This window comes from Choloepus didactylus, chromosome 2 (genome assembly GCF_015220235.1).
Source record: "Choloepus didactylus isolate mChoDid1 chromosome 2, mChoDid1.pri, whole genome shotgun sequence".
In the NCBI taxonomy this organism is placed as follows: domain Eukaryota; kingdom Metazoa; phylum Chordata; class Mammalia; order Pilosa; family Megalonychidae; genus Choloepus; species Choloepus didactylus.
Window position 1 is genome coordinate 150,927,535 of NC_051308.1, and position 15,253 is coordinate 150,942,787.

General features: G+C 39.9%; 1 pseudogene; it reads right to left on the reverse strand.

The window, feature by feature from the left end:
- Nucleotides 1–11,105: 11,105 nt before the first annotated feature.
- LOC119518613 lies at nucleotides 11,106–12,168 on the reverse strand (annotated as a pseudogene).
- Between the last annotated feature and the right edge of the window lie 3,085 nt (nucleotides 12,169–15,253).

Here is a 15,253-nt window from a genome sequence, read left to right on the forward strand (position 1 = left end):
TACATGCCTTTTTTGGGTCATCATTAAATTCTATCCTCGGACTGATAAAACCATTTTCATTATGACTTTCTCCTAAATTTGCCTCAACAGTATTGATGAAGAGGAGGGAGGGGGAAAGCTAAGAGGATACCCTAGACTGACAAGAGTAGAGGGGAGGGGTGGAGCAGAGGAGAGTGCCACAGGAGTTATCACTTTTCCCAGAAAAAAAGTGGCAGGAAACCTGGAAGTGGGTGTGGGCCCCAGAATCCATTCCTGGACCTCTGTCAATCTCCTAGAGGCAAGGAAAAGGGAACAATATGTAATAGGATCTACTTTTCCAATCCCCTCCAAATACCCCTTTGCTGCTTCTCTTCCGGCATTCCCTATGTCAATATAGCACCACCATCATCCAGCACCCAAGCCAGAAACCTGAGAATCTTCCTGGACTCCTCTTTGACTCTCCCACACCCCAAATTAATAAATCCAAGTGTTTTCCTACCTCTGGAATAGCTCCTCCCCCAAAACACTGACTTCTTTCTACTCTCACTGCAATTACCCAATACCCAATACCCAAGCTCCCACGATATCTTAAGCAGAATTACCGTAACAGCCTCCTAACTAGTAACCCCGCTTTCTGTCTTGCCCCCCTCCAATTCTTTCTCCACCCAAGTAATACTAAATAGTATTACTAAAGTAATGCTAAAAAGACTCAAATCATGTCACTCCCCAATTAAAAGCCTTTAAGGAACCCTGCTCCCCATCTTACCTTCAGGATAAACTCCAAACTCCTAAACATGGTTTAAAAGAGAATAATCTGGCCCTGGCTACCTTCTAGCTGCGCTGTCACTTCTCTGGAACTCCGCTCTCCGTATTAGCCATCCGAAGTTCTTCAGTTCCTCCTATGGGTTTGTAAGAATGTTTTCTTGCTTTATAGCTAGTTTATTCCCCACCAGACAAACTTGTATTATGAAAACAATGGTTTTTCTTTACTGTCAAAGATTAAATTACAACATTGAATGTGCTTTTTCTCCCACATCTCTACCTTCTCCTCCCCTTTGGAGAATTAGTGAATTCAGTGGTTTTAAATAGACCCAAAAAGCCATCAAGGTGGCAGCACGCGCCTCACACCTCACTGGCTGGCTGCCCAGAGGGCCTTATGTGACATCTCAACTGAGGCTGGAGTCCTTACGGATTAGAGCTCAGCCGTTTTTCAGTACCAAGACTGCTCACTGCAGCCAGCTCCTCCCTCAGAGGACAACAGGGAGAAATTGGGAGGTCAACTAATTTCTCTGCCATTAAACTCTCCATATGCCTATTGGAACAGAAACCTAGAAGATACATCAGTGGACTTCAGAGGGTGTGGGAGCTGCCGGACATTATATGTAAAATTTTTTTGTGTATGTGTCTGGCGTTTCTTGTGTGTGTATGTGAGAGAGAGAGTTCATGGCCTTTAGGTAATTACATTTTCAAATTTAAAAAAATTATTTCTCTTGCTCACACAGTTAATACACGAACATGTAGCAGTGAAAAAGCCCCCATAATCTTCCCGTTGAGAGATGATAATACTGACTTGGTATTTTCAGGTATTATCTCATGTTCATATCAACCTGCACGTTACTATAATAAGACCATATTGTAACATTTTGTGACTTGCTTTTTTCACGTAGCATATCTTCCTATCAAACTTCATGAGTGCTTGTGATCATTTTCTTACTAGGCTTTCTTTAAATTGCAAAAGTAAAACGTGATCGTTGTAGTAGATGAAACAAAACAGATTTGTTGCCGCTCTCCTTCCCCACCCCCTGCTGTCACTCCCCTGGAGGAGCTGATGTTAACAGCCTTTCTTCAAACTCAAGTATATTAAAGCATATATTCACAAATAGAGGTTTTCATTTTGTTTACTAGAAATGGCATCAAACCACATATTACTCTGCAACTTGCCTTTTTCACTTAACACGGATCTTTAGGTTAGTAGATACAGGAAAAGTTCATGCTTTTTAATAGCTACTTAATATTTCATAGAATAAATGTCAATCATTTCACTATTAATGAACATCATGGTTATTTTCAGGCCTTTGCTAAGATACTGTGCAAAAGTTAACATCTTGTATATATATCCTTGCATTTTGGTGCTTTAGTGCAAAAAAAAAAAGTGACAATCACAGAGAAATTGGCAAATTCATCATCACAGTAGGAGATTTTTACATATCACTGTCAGATATTGATAAATCAAAATGACAGATTTGGATTTGGGAGGTTTGAGTGATGCAATTACACTTGATCTAATGGGCATACAGAGACTCTTGTACCCCCAAATTTGAGAATTTTGTACATATGGAGCATTTATGAAAATTTATCACTACTAGACCATAAAGCAATTCTGAGCAAATCAGTCACTGAACTTTTCACACTGGTCAAGTTCTCTAACTACAATGCAAGTATGTTAGAAATCAATAAAAAAGGATAATTTTTAAATATTCAATACATTTAGAAATTTTAAAATACTTCTAAATGACTCATGGCTCAAAGAAGAAATCTAATGGAAATTAGCAAATACATAGACTTGAACAATAATGAAAATACTACTTTCAGAGATATAGCTAAAACAGCAATCTAAGAGACGTTTTTAGCTTTAAAATGTTTATATTGCAAAAGTAGGAAAGATGAAAATGAAAGGCATCTAACAGCAAGTTATGAAAAAAGCTAAAAGCTAATTCTTTAAAAAGACTACTGTTTCTGTTTGCTGAAGTTACCGGAATGCAATATACCAGAAATGGGTTGGCTTTTACAATGGTTATTTATTAACTTACAATTTATGGTTCTTAGGCCGTGAGAATGTCCCAATTAAGGCATCAACAGGACGATAACCTGGACTCTGAAGACAGGCTGCTGGCATCTGGGACACCTCTGTCACACGGGAAGACACATGGCCAGCATCTATCAGTCTTTGCTCCCAGGTTTCACTGCTTTCAGCTTCTGGGTTCCAGTGACTTCCTCTGTGGATCCTCTCTTAGCTTCTCCAGGGCTTTTCTCTCTAAACTCTCTTGGCTTTTTCTGTCCTTTATCCTCTCATAAAGAGCTGCAGTAAGAGGATCAAGCCTCACCTTGAATGGGGTGGGTCACGTCTCGATTGAAATAACCTAACCAGAAGGTCCCACCCACAGCAGGTCTGCACCCACAGGAATGGATTAAAAGAACATGGCTTTTTTGGGGTACATAACAGCTCCAAACTAAGACATAGATATTAAGGGAAAACAAAAGAATATGCATTAGGAATAGGAAAAGAGATAAAACAACAGATAACAGCAGAGATTTCAATAAATAAGAGTTTACCATAAATAACTTTAATAAATTCAAAAATTTGGACAATGTAGGTGGTGTGTCCTTTTGGGCAAACAGAAACCACACTGAGTATTCCAAGAAAGAGAAATTACCATAAAGAATTGGTTAAACAGGTGTTGGAGGATGGAAAAGGCAAAAAGCAGACACAGGTATAATAAATACAGGAAGCAGGTCTTAAAGTTGGGCGGATGGGTCCGACAGAGTGCGACTACGACTGCTGGGGGGGGGGGGTACCACCTGGCTGGAGGCGGACCTCAGTTGCTTGAGGGAAGGGAAGAGGATTAGGAGGCTGTTTCTGGGGATGTGGATAGAAGCCAGGGGCTGAGACAAGGTCTGGCTGCCATGGTGACGGGCCACTGCTGGGTGACACGGACAGGAACAGCAAAGCTAACGGGAAGGTGCAAGCCTCCTGCTCTGCCTTCCAGTCGGCCCCCCTGGCCCTGTCAATGGCCCTAACAGGCCCACTGACAAAGGAAGAACATGCTTTGCAGAGTCCCAATGCCAGCCTCACAAGGCAGATAGAAAACAGTAGATGGGGAAGTGAGAGACAAAAGACTTTGTAACTGGCACAATGATTTCTTAGAAAAGTTAACTCTCTGCCCAAACTAACCCAAGAAGCAACAGAAAACCTAAAGTAAATCTTTCACCATTAAGAAAATCAGTGGTTTAAAATCTACTCAAAACAAAGCAAAACACAAAATTTTTAAAAAACACTGCCAAGCCCAGATGGTTTTACAGGTAAGATCTACCAAATAGTCAAAGAGCAGGTAATGCCAGAATCATGGTGGTTTTTTCATTTGGAGGATGGCAGGTCTAGGGGAATGCACACTTTTAATGTTAGTCATCTATTGCCACATTGCTTTCCCTGAAGGTTGTAGTAAACCTCACAGCCCCTGGCCCAGGTATGAGCAGGCCCATTTGCTGGCCTCCTCGTCAGCATGGGGGATATTGACAGAGTTGGGCTCTGAGCATCAGATGACTTGGGTTTGAATCCCAGCTTTCCATTTGCTAGCTGAGTTCATGCCAAGCTGTTTCCTTAATTTTCTAAAAACCTACTTAGAAGTATTTTGAATATTAAATAAGATAATGCATATAAAGTGCTTAGCATATACTAATCACTTAATAATTATGGTCTACTACCATTGTTTTAAGCATTACATATTTCAAATTTAGCCAATCTGATGGGTGAAAAATTGTATCTCATTATTTGAATTGGTATTATCCTATTGTCAGTGAGTTTTAAAAATATTATCATATAACTATGGGTCTTTTCCAGGTCTTCTGTACACTTTTGTTACCTTTGCCTATTTTTCTATCAAGCTGTATCTTTCTTAACAATTTCTATATTACCATTATTATGTGTCACATCATGTGTGACAAGTGTATTCCTAATCTATCATTGTCTTTTCATTTTCTTTAAAATTGATATTGCAAGACAAAATTTTAAGTTTTTATGTAGTTGAATGTGTCTATCTTTTCCTTTTGGCTCCTGGGTTTCCTATCTTATTTCATTAATTTTGTTAATAATTTTATTACTTTATTATTTATCCATAATTTTGTGTATGGCTTGATGGTAGGGGTCTATTTTTATTTTCTTCCAGATGGTTACCCAATTCTGTCTGTAGTATTTGTTAAATAATTATTCCATTTTCCATTGATTTAAGATTTTGAAAAAAAATGGTATGGATAGACTGGTCTTACCACATATTAAAACTTAGTATAAAATCATTTAATATAAACAGTATGGTATTGGCAGAGAAATAGTTAAATAAATCAGTGGAATAGAATAGAGCAATCAGAAAGGGATATAATTCATTTGGGACCTTTTGCCAACAAGCCATAGTTTTCATTGGATTCTTAAAGGATTCCATGACCCGAAAAAGGTTACAATTCCATGACCCATGCATGAGATATGGGTTGCCTGTCTGATTTTCATTAGAAAGAACCATCGGACTTTTTCCTCTGTTATTTCCAAATATTTAGAGTAAAGGTTGTCTGAAAAATGAAGAATTCTATCAGTGTTGGGTCTCTTGATGTCCCCTTTGATGACTTGCTGCTACTCTTTCACTTTTCCCACAAATCTTTATAGAAAAATTAATATTAGCAAATCAAACATCATTTATAAAATAGAGATGTCTTCCAGCTACTTGTGAATGTTATAATAATTCTGTAAGGTAAAGAAATATTACCAAATGCTATTACAAGGCAAAATAGACCTTTTTTTTTTTTTTTTTTTTTTTGTCTCAAAGCAAGCTAAACCCAGAGCATTGCTCTTCTCTAATACAACATGTTCGAAAATAGGAAAATGTCTGGATTAATTTTTTGGATGCCATTTGTGTTATTAATAATATAAAGTTTGAGTTTGGGCATATTTGCTGCCTTTGTGTATAAATCACAATCTCAGCTTTTTCTGAGGAACTGAACATTGCACCTTACGTAGATTTCACCTCACATTTGAAATAAAAACCACATGACATCAAATCTCCTTCCTCAGAAGGTCACAGCTTGAACTGATTTTTAATGACTTTCTCCATTTACAGTCTTTGGGATTTTATTTTCATTTTTTTAAATCTTTCCAGGTAGAGCCACAAGACTGATGTGAAATCTGCCCTGACTTAAAAAGAAACCTAGGTCAGGGTTAAACACACACACGCAGACACAAACGCACACTCTTAAATCTCAGCCATTTTTCCCTTTTTATTAACATGTTTTCAGTATTTACTTTCTTCTCAGAAGCCCCAGAACTGATGACCCTTTTATAGACCATGGCATTCCACCTGTGCATGAAAAGAGGGATGGGCAGGAGGGGGTGGAGGATGACAATTTATCAGCTTTAAACCAAATTTGGTTTCTTCCACTTGACCAAAGCTGAAAGTCTTCATAAGTGACTTGGGTGAAGCAGCTTTCTCCAGTCTGCTACTTGTTCTGGTTCATAAACTGCCTATGATATAAACTGCCTAAGAACACAGCATACTTGACAAGAGGGTTGAAATAATTCTGAATTTTAAAAGGAGAACATTTAGATTCTGTTAGGTGAAAGGGATGTGTAGGAAGGGAGATTGTTGGTATTAAAACACAACCCAGATAATACCAATCTACCCCAAAGTGGCAACCAGAAGTATCTTCATCAGGAACACAAACTTCTTGAGCACTCTCCTTTCAAGGTAAGTACAGCATCTGCAGAGAAGTCTCTTTACTAAGAAGTCAAGTTATCAAATCTTCTTTCCTAAGTGGAGAGGAGAGGTGGAAACAAAAAGCTACCTAAACTACCGTTAGCCTTAAAGGTAGAAGCTAATTTTGGAGCATCCAACCTGGACTCCAGGAAAATCCACTGTTCTTTGCCATTTCTCTACAGTGAGTGATCCAAGAGAAGGTAATTCAGTTATTGTGCTAGCAAAGGAAAAAGCAACGTCTTTAACCCAGCCAGACACTCCTCATTTGACTGGTTGATTTTTCCCTTTTAGTATATTTCTCAGAATGCCAGCGTGTGTGATAGAAACTCTTCAGTTACTGTAAGGAAACTGGTCACAGGAAGTGTAGGAAGCAGATAAAAGAAGCATGTAATGGGAAATAGAGAATTTGGTTTCAAGACACTTCACACCCTTGGGCCTGAACTGAGCTGGAATGCAGGAAACCTGAAGCAACTGTTAGGAAAGAGACAAACCACCCCACAGGGCAGAGCCCTCCTTCTGCCCCCTGCAGGCTCCACCTGCAACGCCTTCTCACCACCTCCTCAGATCCTAATGTCCTTCAAAGCTCTGCTGATAAGCAGTCCCCTCCATGAAAACTTATGAAGCACCAGCTCTAAATTATTTTACCACCATCTGAGATCTGGTAGCACCATCATCCACTCCATTGCTCAAGGCAAAAAGCTGTCATTTTTCCCTCACCCTCACAGCCCATCCATCAGCAAGTCCTGTTGACTTTATGTACCAAACACATTCCAAATCCATGTGCTTCTCTGCATTTTGCACTATCACTGTGCTAGTCCAAATCACCCTCATCTCTAACATAGACCAACACATATAACAGACTTCCTATTTCCTCCTCATCCTGCTACAGTTTATTCTGCATTTGGCTGCTAGAGTGCTCTCTTTAAAATATGTTAGATCTTTTCAGTCCCCTGTTTGGAACTCGACAATGGCATCTCATCATGCTTACAACAAATTCGAAATTCTTTATCAAAGCCTTTGTTCTTAGCTCAACTGGTAAGTTTTTTTTCTGTCCATTTTTCTCTTTAATTTTTTTTATTTTTAAAGTTTTGCATAAAAAGTATGGCATAATGCAAAACTTGGTTGGTCTTTGCCCCATGTTTTTGGGGAGGTAACCCCTACAACTTTGTAATTTCCCATGATAAGAGCATCTTTTATTATTTGTGGTGGACCCAGGACCACACCTGATAGTTTATATGCTAATAGCTGACTGGCCAGCCATACCTGCAGATTTAGGGTGGGGGCTGGCCACACCAGAAAGACCAACCATGGGATTAGGGGGTTGGGGCTTTGAGCTACATCATATCAGCCCATGTTAGCCCACCTCCCTGACCTCTGGTTGGGTTCAACCACATGGGCATTGATTCCACCAAGCATGCCTACAAATGAGACCTCACATAAACTCTGGATACTTGAAGCTCAGAACTTCTGTAGTTGATAATGGCATCACTGTGCCAGAAGATGATGCATTCCAGATAAGACTGTCTTTCCCTTATCTGTATTCTTCACTATAATAAAAATATAATTGTAAATATAGAGCTTTCAGTGAGTTCTGTGAGACATTCTAGTGGTCTGTTGAACATGAGAAGGTGGTGGGAATGCCCAAAGTTGTAACCAGTTGGCCAGAAGTGCAGGTGGCCTGGGCCCCCCAACTGTGGCTGGAGCCTGAAGGACAATCTTGTTGAGGATTGCCCTTGACCTGTGGAGTCTGGCTTCACTCCTTAGAATGGAACTGAGTTACTGCAGGCTTTGCAGTTGCTGATAGAACTTTTGTACCCTTTTAAAAATATGTTCACATGATTCAAAAACTAAATGATATTTTAAAAAGTATACACTAATGAGTCTTGCTCCCACTTCTGTGTCCTCACAACCTGTTTCCCACATAGGTGACTACTTTTACTAGTTTGTCATGTTTCTTAAAGTCAAATATGAATCTTTTCTTATTTTCTCCTTTATTACACAATGGTATCACACTACATACATTGTTCTGTACTTTGCTTTTTCTCACCTTATGTATTTTGTTTCTATATGAGACTATGAGGTGGTTCCTCATTTATTTTTTTATAGCTATATAGGGTTCCATGTGGGATTATAACACAATTTCTTTAACTTTCCCCTCTTAATGCACACTTGGTTTGTTCTAATCTCTTGTTTTACATACATAGTTCCATCAAGTAGCCTCATATGTAGGCTCTTTGGTTTGCATGCAGGCATATCTCAAGGATAAATTCCTAGAAGTAAGATTGCTAGGTCAAAGAGTAAATGCACTCCATAGAACTGTACAACACAAAGAATGAACCCTAATGCAAACATGGATTACAGTTAATGGTGTAATTAAAATATTGTTTCATCAATTGTAACAAAAATACTACACTAATGCCAAATGTTAACAATAGGGAAAACTGTGTATCTGAGGGGGGCTATATGGGAACTCTATACTTTATGCATGATTTTTCTGTAAGCCTATAACTGCTCTAATAAAAAAAAAATTTTGGAAGAGAAAAAGAGTAAATGCACAAATATTTCTAAAAGATATTGTTGAAGATTGAATCATGTTCCCCAGAAAAGGCATATTTAACCCATTTGTAAATAGGACCTTTGAAGATGTTGTTAGTTAAGGTGTGCCCAAACTGAATGAGGAAGGGTCTTAATCCAATATGGCTGAAGTCCTTATAAGCAATGGAAATTGGACACAGAACAAAAAGCCATGAGAAGCTAGAAGCAAAAAGGTAATGGAACCTGGAACAAAGGGAGAAGATGCCACTCCCTGCATTTCCACGTGACAGAAAAACCAAGGACCAAGGATCACCGGCAACCAGCTGCAGAATGCCAAAGTCTTTTGGCAGAAAGCTTCGATTTTGGACTTCTCCTAGCCTCAAAATCATGAGCCAATAAATTCCCATCGTCTAAGCAAACCCACTGTACAGTAGTTTGTTTTAGCAACTGAGAAAATAATACAGATACTATCGAATTTATCCCATTGAGGCTGCACCATTTTGCAGTTCCTTCAACAACGCATGAGAGTGTCTGTTTTCCCATGGTCTTATCAACCAAGTATCATCTAACTTTTGGATTTTTGCCAATCTGATGGGTAAAAAATGGTATCTTAATGTTATTTTTGAAAAAATCATTTTGAAATATTTTCAAATTTACAGGACAGTTGTGAGAATAATACCAACCCCATACAGAGAACTACAACATATCCCCCCCTCAGATAACCAGATCCAGCAACTTTTAACATTTTGCCACATTTGCAATATCATTCTATCTATTTTCTAAACATTTGAGAGAAAGAAAGGAAAAAGTCTGTGAAAATACTGCTTTTGCTGCAAGTAGCTCAAGCATCTCTTCTATAGAATATAATGAGTTGCATACTTACTTAAGATGTAAGCTCCTTGAACATATAATACTTCCATGTACATTTCCTAAGAGCAAAGACATTCACTTATGCAACTATCTGAAGTACAGTAATCAAGTTCAAGAAATTTAACATTGAAATAAAGCTTACAGTCTATACTTCATTTTCTTCATAAGCCCTTATGATAATGTCCTTTTGGGCATTTCTCTTCCATTACTAGATCCAATCCAGGATCACGTATTGCATTTAATTGTCATTGTCTGTGAATGTGGCCCAACTCTGTGAAGGGTCAGAAATGCAGTGTAGTTGGTGTCAGAAGTTATTGCAGAGGGAAGATGTCTCACCTAAGGTGGCACAGTAAATTAGCAGTAGGTCCAGGATGCAAATCTTCAATCCTTAACTCTTTTTCTTTGTTTTTTTGTTTTAAAATTTTTTACTGCAATATAACAATTAAGTAAACAGTAATTAGACACCTAACAATTTTTTTCCCAAAAAACAAACAAAAAAATTGTAAACAGGAAAATAACTCTGCCTATACTTGTACAGCTTCTCAAATCATGTTAGAAGGGTCTCATCAATGATCAAGAATTTTAAAATAGCAGTAATTATATTCATTTTAAGAAAAGGTACCCCTTCTTCCCCACCTTCATATCTCAAATATTTAACATGAAAGAATGGGCTTCCTTACACATTAATTGAATACTTATTTGAAGCAGCAACAATAACTATCAATAATTTGGCATTTCTGTTTACAGTTGCTCCAAAATTTTTCCCAATTTCACAAAGCCATTAGCCAGTGTTACCAAGAAATAGAGACCGTAGATTCTAGGTAGCAAAATTCTTTCTGAAACCAATGTTAAGTCAAAGAAATATAAAGCAGGGCATTACACTAAATTCTGGATCTAATATACTAAAAAGAGTGAAACTCAGGAAAAGTTACTTACTATATTATAGAAGAAATAAAGACCTACAAAAGCTGATTTGGGGCTGTCTAATGTTTTACACACTGTGTGGATCTGCAGCATCTGCCAATAAGCAGACATGCACTGTATTTATCCCTGCCCTTTGTCCTAGATCCTTACCTCTCCACCCCCAACAATCTACTACCTTATACCAAGTATTGTGTATATGAGCCCAAATCATCCCAAACAACCCAGTGAACAAAGTTAGTGTAGTGCACTGGTGTGAAGTATGAGATGAAAAAAAAGTCGCTTTCAATTTTCATCAAAGTTCTGCTGTAGAAGAAACTTGGCAGCCAAATTCTCATTCTCACAAGCAAATATGCTTGTATCACAAGTCCTTCAGGAAATCCTAATGCCTTTCATCTTTCCATAGCTTCTTTTTCCTGAGGCATTACTTGAATGTAGTTCATATGATTATATGACCACTTCCAGCTTCTGCAATTCCTCCAATGTCACCTCCACTGCCTCCTCCTTGACCACTAGCTTCTTCAACTGGTTCGTTTAATGTCTGAATAAAATGCTCTTGGTGTTGATAATTTGCTGAAGTAACTGAGGATTCTCTCCACCTACCTGTGGTAGCAATGCTGGAAGCAGGGAAGGATTCTGTTGAATGATTTGTCCCATCTGTTGGAACTGAGGCTGATTTCATAAAAATTCAAGCGGATGTCCTCCAGAACTTGTTGTTGTAGTTGTAGTTGCTGCTACTGCCACCACTGCTGAAGACTGAGGAGCCCCAGTACTAGCTGCTTGAGGGGGTCCACCACAGCCTGACTTCTCTTTCTCCAGGGACTCCCAACAAAAGGTACTCCACTGCTCTGTCAGGGTGTTGAAACTGGCTCTCAGGGCTGCAATTACTTGCTCTCATTCATAGCCCATGGACATGATCTCAGTTACCATATTCTCGTAAGACTGACCTGTCACAAGTGCACTTGTTGCATCTTCAAAAAAGGTTTGACGAGAAGAATCTCCTGATGTGCTGTCAGTTGATGTTCTGCTGGCTTTTCTGCAGGTTTCACCTGTTTAGCTGCACTAGCAGGTGCAGGTTCAGAAGACGCTGACATTGTGCTGGAGTGATGGGTGTAGATGTGGACGTGGGAGCCAAATCTGGGGCTGGGGTTGGGGCTTGAGCCTCCGCTGCTGCTTCTGTGGAGGAAGCAACTGCAGCAGAGGTGGCAGGATTTGATTGCTGAGTTGTAGCTGGTGCTGGTGTTGCCACTGCTTTTGGCTTAGTCACCATAACCACCACAAAGTTTTTCTCATCGATTTTATATTCTTTGAAAGCACTATCATCATTAAGGATTCAGCCTGCATAAATTAATTTTCAGATTCAGTCTTCTTTTTCAGTGCTTTCACCTCCGACAACTTTGGGAGATGGAATCTAATACTTCTCTCTTAAGGCTCACCATCTCCGGTTACCACCTCCTAGACCTTGGCGCTAACCAGGTCTACACTGGGGTGGTGGCAACACCCACACCCAGATTTCCCTCCCCCACCAGTGCACACACTCCAAAAAGCCCGGCTCGGCTCTGGAGGCTGCCGGACCTCCCTTCCCACCCCCCACCCCGGGCCCCACTACCACCAGCTGCTGGGCCCAGGTCTCCAGTGCCCTGCGGACCCTGCTCCATGCCATCTGCCACCCGGCCCTCGATGCCCGACCACCGCTTCCCCATTCTCCAGCCACAAAGCCCGCGTTCATCAACCAGGGTCGGGTCCTCAGCCCCCGGCCGGCAGGCAGCACCTCACACCCTCCCCAGCGCTCCGAGGCCCTCCCTGCTCTTAATCCTGACTCTTAATCAGTCGTTCACTCCTCATTCCCTGTTACCTTTTTATGTGACTGACTGACTGACTGAATGAATGAATGAAGTTTAGAAGGGGGGATCAGAAGACCAGAAAAATTGTCTCCGTACCACCCTTAACTCCTTGTTTATACTGTCCAAAGATGTTATGGGGTATTCATGTCATGTCAATCTCATTCCCATGGGCGTTTGCACTTCCTAGCCCCTCTGCTTGAAATTATTTCTCGCCAGATTTTCACATGGCTGGCTCTTTGTCATGATTCAGACCGCAGTGCAGATGTTGCCTCCTTAGAGAAGGCTTCCCTGACCACACAATCAAATTAGGCATCCCTCACATCCCCAGTCTCTATCCCATTTCTCTGCTTTTATTTTCTTCTGAGTATTTTTCTCAATCTGGAGTTCTTATTCATCTGTTTTCTTGTTTATTGCATGCCTGTCCCAGTAAAGTATGAGCTTTATGAGAGAACAGCCTTTGACTAGTTCATAGCTCTGTATTTGGTGTCTAGAATAGTGCCTTCCATAGCAGATCTGCAGTGAATACTGTTGTATTAGTTTCCTAGTTGCTAAACAAATGTCATACAATGGGTTGGCTTCACAACAGGAATGTATCTGCTCACAGTTCAGAGGCTAGAAGGCTTGCTTCCTCCTGGGATTGGTATCTTCTGGCTGGATGGCAATCTTTGGGGTTCCTGGGCTTCTCTGTCACATGGCAATGCCCTCTTCTTTCTCTTCCAGACTCTGTTGCTTTCCAGCTTGTAGCTTCTCATGGCTTTTCCTTTGCTTATGAGGAATTCAGCCATATTGGATTCAGGCTCACCTTCATTCAGGTTGAGCATGCCTTAACTAACAATATCTTCAAAGGTCCTCTTTACAAGTGGGTTCACATCCATGGACCAGGGGTTGGGACTTGTGCATGCCTTTGTGTGTCACATGATTCAATACCCAATAACTATGGAATTAAAAAACTAATGAGATCACTCCAGAAGCAGTATGGAAAAAGTATAAGCTTGGGAGATCATCCTGGCTCAGTGATTACCCAGCTGCCACTTACCATAGGAAGTCACTGGGCTTTGGTTTGCTCATCTCTCAATTAAAGGAATAGTTCATCTCTATGGCCCCATACAGTGTGAAAATTCTATCAAGTTGTTGTTCATATTATTTGAGAGTGATTTTCAGAGTTGGAACTTATCCCTCCAAGTACAAAATCTTTTATGTTTTGCCCATTTGGGACATAAATCCTTTTAAAATGTACCATACACTTTTCTTTTCTTTTTTCTGGTTTTTAATCAAAAGAGCCAGAACATGTTTTATTTCCTTATTGAATCAGATTTTTCATTCCTAAAACCAATTATTGCACCATGTTGCAAAGAAGATATTGGAAGTGTCAATTTCTGTTGACTTTTCTTTCTCTCAGCTATGGGTCCCATTTCCCTGCTTCTTCTCATGTCTATATATTTTTATTGTACACTGGGCATTATGGTTGTTATGTTGTTGACTATCTGGATTTTGTTGACTTCTTTCATAGAGTGTTGAGTTTCATTCTGGCAGGCAATTAATTTACTTGTGGATCAACTTGTTCCTTCAAGATATGTTTTTAGGCCTTGTTGAGGTGGGTCTAGAATATCCTTTACTGTAAGGTTAGCTTATCCCTTTTCCCAAGATGTGGCCTTCCTAGATTCTCTACTCACTGCCTATAGCGTCATCGAGGTCGCTCCACCCTGGCTGGTCAGATATTGATTGTCTCCAACCCTATGTGTTTTCATCATTATTTAGCTCACAGCACCCCAGTGGTGGTTGTTTCCCTCATAGTTGTTCTATAGACAGCTCATGGAGCCTCGACCTACTTATGCACAGCTTGATATTTGGCCAAAGACTCAAGGAAAACCCTACATGGATGTTTAGGGTTCTTTCTCTGCAGAGCTACCTCCTCTCCAGTTTCTTGTCCCCCCCACATTCCAACCACTTCAGTGCTCCTGAAGTCTGATCTCTGCCTTCTCAGCTCTGGGAAATGGCTACACTCTGTTTGGGCATCCCCTCTCTGTAACATAGAGTGCCTCCAGGCAGAAAGCCAGACTAATTAAGGGGCTCATCTCATTAGTTCCCCTTTACTTAGGGATTGCTGTCCTGTCTAACATCTGAAAACAACACTTTCAGATATTTTTTCCAGTTTAAAAAAATTAGTCTGTTTCCAGTTACTCCACCATGGCCAGAAACAGAAGTTGCCTCCTTGGGAGCTTTTGAGGTGTGTAAAAACTATTTCTCCCAAAACTAAATGATCTCAGAGTGCTATATATTTTTATGTTTTTCCTGAGAAAGAAAATGATGGTTTGGTAAGCTCCAAGAAACTCAAATGATACAACTAAACTGATGTAATAACTAGATATATCCCTGGTGAAACTTACTAAGTTACAGAGTATTAGGATTAAATAAAATAATGGTTAATAGTACAGGCCCAGTGACAGGACTGTAAGTAGGTGTTTGGTAAATATGCTGTCTTTCTTATTTCTAGGGGAGGTGCTTGAAGCCAAGTCCTATTTTTAAAATTCATTTGGCGAACAAGTTATTTAAAGAATTCCTGTGGTGAATCCTTTTCCAAAGCAAAGG